The following is a 10,050-nucleotide window of genomic DNA, read 5'->3' as shown; positions in this document are numbered from 1 at the left end:
TCTTTGTTGCCAAGAAGAGTTAGTCCATTCTAGAACATTCTCAACCAAGGTGATATTACCCCTTCCCCCTACAAGGTGATGAAAATTGGTTCTTGGGAAGCAAGAAATTACACTGGTTTTACATAAAAGCACAGACATGCATAGAGCACGTGGTCAGGTAAACAGTGCATCTGTGGTACTAAAATTTCCTAACATGTGTGTCCAGCTCTTTGCAACGCCATCAACTTAGCCCACCAGGCTCCTCCATCCATGGGATTTTCCGGTCAAGAATACTGGAGTGGGTTGCCACATCTTTCTCCCTGGGATCTTCCCGACCCCGGGATTGGACAAGGCGCTCGCGTGTCTCCTGCACGGGTAAGCGAGTTCTATACCGCTAGCACCATCTGGGAAGCCCTTCAGCTACACTGGCCACATTTCGAGGGCTCAGGAGCCACAGGTGGTCGCCACCAGGACAATACAGATAAAGAACATTTCTACCCAACAGAAAGTTCTATGCCACAGAGCTGTCCTAGAGACAGGAAACAGGTACTTTTCCTGTAACAAATTTTCATTGCAAACCAGCTTTGTGTAGACCCTCTTATAAGCACGAGAGACGCAGCCCCAAGGCCCTGCGCCTAAAGGAGCGCTGCTATTATCCTTCCTACAGGTTTCTGTGGTTTCCTCAGCTCTGGGCCCTGAGATGGGTGTCCGTTCAACACCACACGGCCTTTGAACCACGCTGCGAGCACTGGGGTGTCCATGGCGATGGTGGCCCCACAGCCCTGAAAGCCAGGGTGGCCGGCGGCCAAGGGACCGTCGGCCTCCCCTGCGTTGGGTGCTGTGGTGTTGTTACCTCTCCATCACCTCAGAATCTCTCCCCCAGGCGACAAGCCTGGGAGGGGAGTGGCTTTTCCCTCATCGTGGTTATTTTGTCCAGAGAGTGCCAGTTATCATCTAAAAGAAGGCATGTGTCAGAGTGACTCCTCTTACAGCCACTGGATAGAAAAGAATCCTGTGCTTTCAAGAATGTTTTGTGACACACTCAAATTTTGATAGAAAGATAATTAACATTATGAGAAATCGCACATGGAAATCCTTGGACACAAAGAAAGGGCTATAACCCTCAGCCAGGTTTGAACTTCCCTGTCAGAAAATGAAATGTTTTACAAAAGTGATCAATTTCACTCCATGGGCAGTGAGGTTGTGAATAAAGAAGTCTTTTTTTTTTTTTTTTTTAATAAAAAGGGCTTTTTCTTGTTTTCTTGTCCTCCAGAGTCCAGAACTTTGTTATATTCCCATCAGGAAACCCCGAGAATGAAAGTTACAGTCGACTCGGGATTATTCATGGGTCACCTGGATCGGTTCCATTTCCTGCCGCCAAGTGGGTCTCTGTCCAATTACTCAGTTCAGGCGGTGAGGGAGGTGGGCTCCCCCCTCCTTCCTTCCCCTCTGGCAGTGAGAGGAAAGGAGGGAGAAACAGCAGAGAGAGAGAGAGAGAGAGAGAGAGAGAGAGAGAGAGAGAGAAGGGAAGGCATCAGCATTTCAAAGCAGAATAACAGACCAGGAATAATTCAATCACCAAACGACCGGAATTGCTAATGCCTGTGAACCTCTGGATAGCTCTATTGTTGGTTTTTTTTGTTGTTGTTTGGTCAGAAATGTTTCTGAAAAATATTAAGCAATTTTATTTTTTCTAAACTTTTAATTTATGATGTTATTTTATTTGCGATAGCTCCAGGTGAACTGCAAAGGGACCCTGCCATCCATATCCTTGTATCCAAACTCCCCTCCCATCCAGGCTGCCACATAACATTGAGCAGAGTTCCCTGTGCTGTACAATAGGTCCTTGTTGCTTACCTATTTTAAATATAGTAGTATGTACATGACCTTCCCAAACTCCCTAACTGTCCTGTGGCCCCAAGGAACTAAGCAATTTAATGTCTAAGTAACAGGGACCAACATAGTTTTGCCTTTGCATGAGAAGGGTATGTAGTTATAACTCAATGCAACGTAGAAGCAATTAGGTTATTCTTGGGGGTTGAGAAGCTTTCTTTTTTTAAGGCCTGCAGTTGGTTTTTAGGATGTGATTGAACGTGTAACAGAAAGCCTGGCCCTGCTGCTTGGACTCTGATTTAGACCATCATAATGTGCTCCTACTTCCTTTAGGATCGTGGGGCAGTTGGGCATGTATGGAAACGTCGCACGGGAAGCGGAGGGAAGCAGAGGAAGTGTATGGATGGTGAGATAAAGCATGGAAACTGTCACAAAGCAGCGTCTCCCCTCCCCTCTGCACGGGCATGGAGGGCATGAGTGAGCGGGCAATCGCAGCCTCATCCATAAGGCACAGTGTGGGCTTCCTTGCTGCCAGCTCGCCTCTGCACAAAGGCACTCTGCAGGGGGCTTCACGACGATGGGGGCTGATTCCTATTTGGATAAAGGTAACAGCTGGTGCAGTGGGAAAGAACCCGCCTGCCGAAGCAGGAGACGCGGGTTCGATCCCTGGGTCGAGAAGATCCCCTGGAGGAGGAAACACAACCCATTCCGGGTATGCTTGCCTGGAGAATCCCCAAGGACAGAGGGGCCTGGTGGGCTACGGTTCACGGGGTCGCAGAGAGTAGGACATGACTTAATGACTAAACAACAACATGAATAAACCTGAAATTGACTCTGCGTGTGTCACGGCTCGTTTGGGATTAGAAAAACAACGGGAGAGGGGAATTTCCGGCTCACCTGTGAAGAGCTGCATATCAGAGGCCAGAATTAACTTGGGGGTCCCTGGGGACACATGGAGCCCCCCCCCCCCCACCCCAGTAAGTGAGCAAGCAGACCCTGACTTACCACATCTGGGGGGCCCATTGCCTCCCTCCCTCCCTCTCCTCCTGGCGGCTCTGTGGCTCTGCACTGCTTGTTCTGGCTCCATTAATGCAGCCCCGGATTTCCAACACCTACTTTAATTTATGACATGGTTTGGACACACTCGCCAGCCGTGACCTTGGCCCTCACCCTGCAATATTATTTTCAGCGCTGCCCTCTGGCTCTCCCACTGCGACCATGGGCAGGAGGTGCTCCATCCCGTCTCGGCTGAGAGGGACAAAGGCCCACGCAGAGCAGTGCACGTCCCACCCCCAGCTCCTGGGCGGGCGAGGCGCCCAGTCGGGATGGAGCAGAGGGATGAAGTCGGCCACGCTGAATTCCTACTTTGAGGATGATAACGCCAAAAAAATGCTTTTTTTTTTTTCAGGTTGCACTTCTGTGAGCCTGACACTCACTCAAGTCTCACCTTTGCGGAGACAAAATCTGCACACGTAGTGACTTGAGAAGATGCGTAACGCTCTGCCTGAGAAGTGCCTACGGATAAGCTCAGGTCACACTTCACCCAAAATAGGGCCACACGCCTAAAGAGAGGGGATTCCCAGGGGGTAAAGGCTCCACCTGCCAATGCGGGAGATGTAAGAGATGTGGGTTCAACCCCCTGGGGTTGGGAAGATCCCCTGGAGGAGGAAATGGCAACCTGCTCCAGTATTCTTGCCTGGAGAATCCCATGGACTGACGAGCCTGGTGGGCTACAGTCGTTGGGGTTGCAAAGAGTCAGACATGCATGCCATCAACATCATCCTGATGCCTAAAGAGAGAGGGTCGAGGGAACAGCGGTCCACCCTGGAGCGTGACGTTTGCTCCAATCTTCAAGGACATGGTGGACACAGCCCAGGACAGGCGGTGGGGAATAAACAGACGTCCCGCCCAGGTGGACAGTACCCACGGCACCAACACAGAGAAGCTGGGTCCAGCTGACACACCAAGTAACTGAATATGGGATGGAAGTTCCCCATCACGGGGCCAGAAATAAACCCCATGCAACGGGCGACTGCCAGTCAGAACAGTTCCCATGGCAGACAAGAGTCACCAGAGAAAACCCGCTCAGGAACGGAAAAGCTCTACCAATAGAGTTAGACTATTGACCCAAATAGGAACAGGAGGATCATTTAAACCAGTGTGATGTTAAAGAACCTATCTTTGTGTGGTTTTATCCTGCTGCTGTTTTCTCAGGTGATTCTCTAAAACACAGTTGACTACATATGCGTTGTAAATAACGTATCTGTAATTCACATTTTTCTAATTGAAAAAATTTCAGTCATAGCCCCAAGTAAATCATACGCATGATTTAACAGCAGATGAATAAAACTTGGTGGGGAAACAAAACAAAACAAAACTCTGAAATAGTGCCGTTTCCTAACAAAATACAGTCTGGTTTTGATCCTTGGTCCTGTAGTACTTTCGTTAAGACTATAAACTGGAATGGTTTAGGTTACAGGCACCAGAATAACTTGGTTTACCTTTTATTGCTGAGCACTTTAACTCGGAGGCGCCTTTCAACCTGTTCTGGACTGTGTTCCCCGTGTCGGCCACATGTGGGTTTGACCACAAGCTTCCCCCTTAGCCTAGGGTCCCGCTTGCCAGGGAGTGAAGCAAGAAGAACAATGACCCCCTTTGCTTCGGTGTGAGCATGTATCGCTCTGACTGCCTCTGACCCCTCCTCATTTCTGGGGACCCCCCCTCTCTTCTTAGGGGAGACTGCTTCTCTCTCACTGCAGCCTGCTGCTTCCTGTGGGGACTGGATGACAGAGGGCGCGTCCCCACCCGGGGCCCCTCACCCCACCTGAGTCCAGGGGAGGCTTTCCCTGGGACTTTCCAACTGGCGTCAGGTTGGGGGCGAGGAGGTGGGCAATTTTAGTCAAGTGGCTTTTTTATCTTCTTCTTTTCTTCTCGTAGCAAAATTGTGAGATAGGGGACGCAGGAGTTGCTGGTAGCGGTGTGTCCAACCGCATGCAGGAAGTCTGTCTGAGGAAAGAAAGACAGTATTCAGTGAGAAAAGAAGAGAGGAAGTCTTGTTAGCATTCCGATTTCTGGCTCCAGGGGTCTGTGAGGCTCGACTGCTTCTTTTCATCTGGGATTTCCCCGATGGCTCAGCAAGTAAAAAAAAAAAACAAAAAACCAAAAAACCCACCTTCAATGCAGGAGACACGGGAGACGCGTGTTCAATCCCTGGGCACGAAGATCTCCTGGAGGAGGAAATGGCAACCCACTTGCATATTCTTGCCTAGATAATTCCATGGACAGAGGAGTCTGTGTTATTTGAGACTGTCAGTAAAATTTTTTTATCCTTCAACTATTTCCAGTTGAGTTTATGTTTCTTAAAAAACCAAAGGAGTCGTAACTAACCTATCTGTCTGCAGTGTTACACAGCACACATTTGTTATAATTCACTCTCATATCTGAAGGAACAAGACTCAGTGAAGTTATCCCAAATCTTACACTGAGGTGTTGGTATAATTATGTCATTCCCCAGTATACGTTATTAGGAGCCTATATATGTAATTAATAAAGTTTCACGCACACCATCTCCTTTGATTTCTATAACAAGCCCTTGAAATGGGTTGGACTTGGACAAGCATTAGTGTGTTAGTCACTCAGTCGTGTCTGACTCTTTGTGATCCCCATGGACTGTAGCCCACCAGGCTCCTCTGTCCATGGGATTCTCCAGGCAAGAATATTGGAGTGGGTAGCCATTCCCTTCTCCAGAGGACCTTCCTGACCCAGGGATCGAAGCCGGGTCTCCTGCATTGCAGGCAGATTCTTTACCCCTGAGCCACCTGGGAAGCCCAGGTTTCACAAGCCTTGTTAGCCTTAATTTTAGGTGAGAAAACTGAGATTCAGAGACAACAGGCAATTTTTCTCCTGTCGGACAATCAGCAAGTGATGGGACAGGGCTTGGACCCGTGCCTTCTGATCTAACATCCAGTGGTCTCTCCAAGCACAACTCACTGCATGTCCACACATTCATCGAGACACACATAGACGTGAATGCACACCGAGGTTCCAGTCAATCAAAAATGAAAACTGAATTCAGCCAAATAACTGTTCTAAGAATATTTTTTAAAATATTAAAAAATATCTTAATATTTTAAAATATTGCTGTTTATAATTATTTGTACTTTTATTTTCTGCCAAAACATTAGTTTAGAAACCATCTAACTTCTGCAGATCTAACTGTGATAAAATATATTCCATTATCTTGAGAACTGATAGCACATAAACAGCTTCTACTGTGTCTCTTTCGGTTTTGATACCTAATGAAATGTGAAAAAGCAAGATGACACATAAGAGAAAAGCAAAAGATAACTAATTCGGGGATTAACTTTGGAAAAGTTCCAAAATTAGATCATGTAATTAGTTCACAGTTTAGAAGACTTTGGTGGAATTAGATTTATGCAAACAAATTCAATTCACATAGTTTAGGAAGACTGAATGATTTTGTAGGTGAATTCTGCTTAAAGTTGAGGATTACGTAAGTCTTATTCCTCATATTCTCTATATATCAACTGGTTTAACAATCAAGAAGACCCAAGAACAGACATTAGGTTATTCACTGGAAAAACTGGTGGTGGACATGAAAATGGTAGAAGACAGGCCATAACAAGGCCAAATCACAGCCACTCCTAAAGACGTAAACAATCCTGGAAGGCAAAGTAGCCAAGGTAGGTAAGCTCCAAACTTGATTGCTTTGGTTTTCACATCTTTGTGCGTCACCGTACAGGGGTGAGACAAGTAAAAGGCTCGAGGGCATCACTGGTTTTTAAGTTCTATTTTTTTGTTGTTTCAGGAAATCTAACACAAAAAATAGTCAGCGGTAGGATCGCTGTCCTTGCAGGGGTCAGGGAAGGGAACACGGAAGCCCAGGGCGCTGTCAGCCCCTGTACATGACAAACACTATGGGCCTGTCTCACCTGGAGCATTTGCTACTCAGTATGGCATTGGTGGTCGACAACCCGCCTGCCAGTGCAGACAGTGGAAGAGGCGGGGGTTTGATCCCTGTGTCAGGAAGATCCCCTGGAGGAGGGCATGGCCACCCACTCCAGTATTCTTGCCTGCAGTATCCCATGGACAGAGGGGCCTTGGGGGCTAGGGTCCATAGGGTCACAAAGAGTCGGACACAACTGAAGTGACTTAGCACACAGCACATTAGCTGCATTTAACCATATGTTCAAATCTGGAATATGGTAATTTGATCATAACTTCAGACATTAATCCACCAAAATTCCTCCTTAGGTTATGAACATTCAGATCTAAGATGCAACTATGTAGATGACTAAGCAGTATAAACAAACCACCCAACGGAGTAAGTCAACTCATCAAATGTTAAAAAGAAAATGTTGACTTTTTTTTTTTTAACCGAATTGACTGGTTGTCTGTCTATATGACAAAATAAAATGATTATTTCGCTGTGCAAATATTTTTTGGATGGTTTCCCCCCGTTTACGCAACCAGCTATTTTCAGACGAGTTGATCCATGTACACACTGTCAGAGTGTGGAGGAAGAGACAGGTCAAGGAAGTTTTGAATTTGGCATTTAGCCAGAACACTTTGAATTCAGTCTGGATTCAGGCTCAGCTGTGAAGCGTGTGCCTCCGTGTAGGGCAGTAACAGTTTTAGGTTGAAAAAAACATCGTGATATGTAACAGCTGACACTCCCAGCGCTTCCATGAAAACAGTGGGCCGGGCTGCCAGTTCACATCACGTGTGCAAACTGTGTGTAAACATTCTGAGACAGGCTGTGTTTTTAAACTTTGAGTCGGTGAAGGTTTCGAGGATCAAATATTTGTGAAACAAAACCCACAAACCTGGTGAAATGTGAGACTGGATGCGAGACTGTCGCTTCTAATATTTCAGTTCTGAGTTAAGACTTCATAGAGATGTTTTCATTTATTCCTGCTGTTTTAATACAGATTCAGATCAGTTCTGGTTTGAGAAAAGATGATGTTCTGCAATGCTTGTCTATTTGCATGAAACTCCGTGGTAATGAAGCTGAACTGGAGAGAAACAGACGTTTGATGAAGGAGGCGGGCTCCAAGGTTTTGCGAGGATGAAATGCCAAGAGCTGCCTGTATTTAATGTGTTATTTAGTTGTGTTTTTAAAAAAAAAATTAAAAATTATAAACTGTTTTCCAAACATATATGCATATATATTTGAATTAATCAAAAACTTCAAATTTTGCCTATATTTCTCCACACATGACCACTTCTCTGACCTTTTGCGTGCTTTGCTCTGATGCCAGGAGAGGTTTTGTCTCAGGATGATTTGCACACAGGTTTTCCACCCATCCTTGGACCTGAGCATTTCTGTGACCCTGGAGTAGTTTACATGACGTACTTGGAAGGGATCCTCAATTGATAGACACCAAAGAAGCTACCTAACCAGGGACAAACTATTTTTCTTATCAGATTTTTTTGCTGATTTCTTATTCCATAATTAATAAATATTTTCTAATTATCATAGAAATATAGCTCGGCAAGAATAAAATAACAACAAAATAAAAATTCTTTCTTCTAAATCAGCAGTCCTTAACCTTTTCATCCTCAGGGACTGGTTTTGTGGAAGACAATTTTTCCATGCACTGGAGCAGGAAGGATGGTTCTGAGATGATTCAAGTGCATCACATCTATTATGCATTTTATTTATTTTATTATTACATCAGCTCCATCTCAGATCATCAAGCATTAGATCTCAGAGGTTGGGGACCCCTGTTCTAAATCTTCCACATTAGAAATAATATTGCTGTATCTTTGCACATGTATGATTATTTACACAAAATAAATTCCCAGAAATTATGGCCCAAAGGCAAGCAAAATTCCATATCTGGTCTCATCACTTCATGGGAAATAGATGGGGAAACAGTGGAAACAGTGTCAGACTTTATTTTTCTGGGCTCCAAAATCACTGCAGATGGTGACTGCAGCCATGAAATTAAAAGACGCTTACTCTTTGGAAGGAAAGTTATGACCAACCTAGAAGCATATTCAAAAGCAGAGACATTAGTTTGCCAACAAAGGTTCGTCTAGTCAAGGCTATGGTTTTTCCAGTGGTCATGTATGGATGTGAGAGTTGGACTGTGAAGAAGGCTGAGCGCCGAAGGATTGATGCTTTTGAACTGTGGTGTTGCAGAAGACTCTTGAGAGTCCCTTAGACTGCAAGGAGATCCAACCAGTCCATTCTGAAGGAGATCAGCCCTGGGATTTCTTTGGAAGGAATGATGCTAAAGCTGAAACTCCAGGACTTTGGCCACCTCATGCGAAGAGTTGACTCATTGGAAAAGACTCTGAAGCTGGGAGGGATTGGGGGCAAGAGGAGAAGGGGAAGACAGAGGATGAGATGACTGGATGGCATCACTGACTCGATGGACATGAGTTTGAGTGAATTCCGGGAGTTGGTGATGGACAGGGAAGCCTGGCGTGCTGCGATTCATGGGGTCGCAAAGAGTCAGACACGACTGAGCGACTGAACTGAACTGATTATCTATTATTATTGAAAGACATAATAGAAATCTTCTATCAATTAACAGTATTATCGTTAGCATTTGAGAAAGCCTTTTTCCTTGCTTTGTTAACAGTGGCTTATATCATTAAGATGTATTTTTCAATTTTATGGGCAAAAAATACTTGTCCTTTTCTTGGACACTCTTCCATACTGTACAGGGTTTGTCTTTTAAAGGTTATAACCAACCGGCTATAAAAAAAAAAAAAAAGCAAGAGAGTTCCAGAAAACCATCTACTTCCCCTTGTCCTCTATGCTGTTAGATGTTTCCTTTATGTGTTAGTCTCTCTGCCACCACCAGATACAAAAAAAAAAAATGTATTCCATTTCACATGAAACCCTGTTCTAGAACATTCTAGTGTATTCTTGTGCATTCTTCTACAGGACACTGTTGCAAGGGCCTGAATTTCCTCCCTTAGTGTATTCTGTGTTTTAAAATACAGCTTTTCCCCCCTCTGCACTGAGGTGAATCCAATACAATAATTTCAGTCAGGTCTTAACAACTGATGGCATTCTCCCAGGATACATATATGTTTTTTAAAGGCTATAACCAATAGGCTATTAAAAAAAAAAGAAGAAGAAAAAAGAAAGAGAGTTCCAGAAAACTATCTACTTCTGCTTTATTGACTATGCCAAAGCCTTTGACTGTGTGGATCACAACAAACTGTGGAAAATTCTTCGAGAGATGGGAATACCAGACC

The 10,050-nt window shown here is 45.0% G+C and overlaps 1 long non-coding RNA gene across 2 annotated transcripts; it reads right to left on the bottom strand.

Moving 5' to 3' along the window:
• Positions 1-1,180: 1,180 nt before the first annotated feature.
• LOC112587323 lies at positions 1,181-8,712 on the bottom strand. 2 transcript variants are annotated; one of them, XR_006542243.2, is made up of 4 exons: positions 7,659-8,696; positions 4,985-5,077; positions 4,637-4,818; positions 1,181-1,428 (listed from the first exon to the last, which is right to left on the bottom strand). It is a non-coding gene; the product is annotated as an uncharacterized LOC112587323 (long non-coding RNA). The 2 variants fall into 2 exon arrangements; XR_006542242.2 differs by lacking the exon at positions 1,181-1,428 and having other exon boundaries at positions 4,057-4,818; positions 7,659-8,712.
• Positions 8,713-10,050: the final 1,338 nt, after the last annotated feature.

The sequence above is a fragment of the Bubalus bubalis genome, chromosome 10 (genome assembly GCF_019923935.1).
Source record: "Bubalus bubalis isolate 160015118507 breed Murrah chromosome 10, NDDB_SH_1, whole genome shotgun sequence".
Taxonomy (NCBI): domain Eukaryota; kingdom Metazoa; phylum Chordata; class Mammalia; order Artiodactyla; family Bovidae; genus Bubalus; species Bubalus bubalis.
This window is presented reverse-complemented; position numbering and strand designations above follow the sequence as displayed.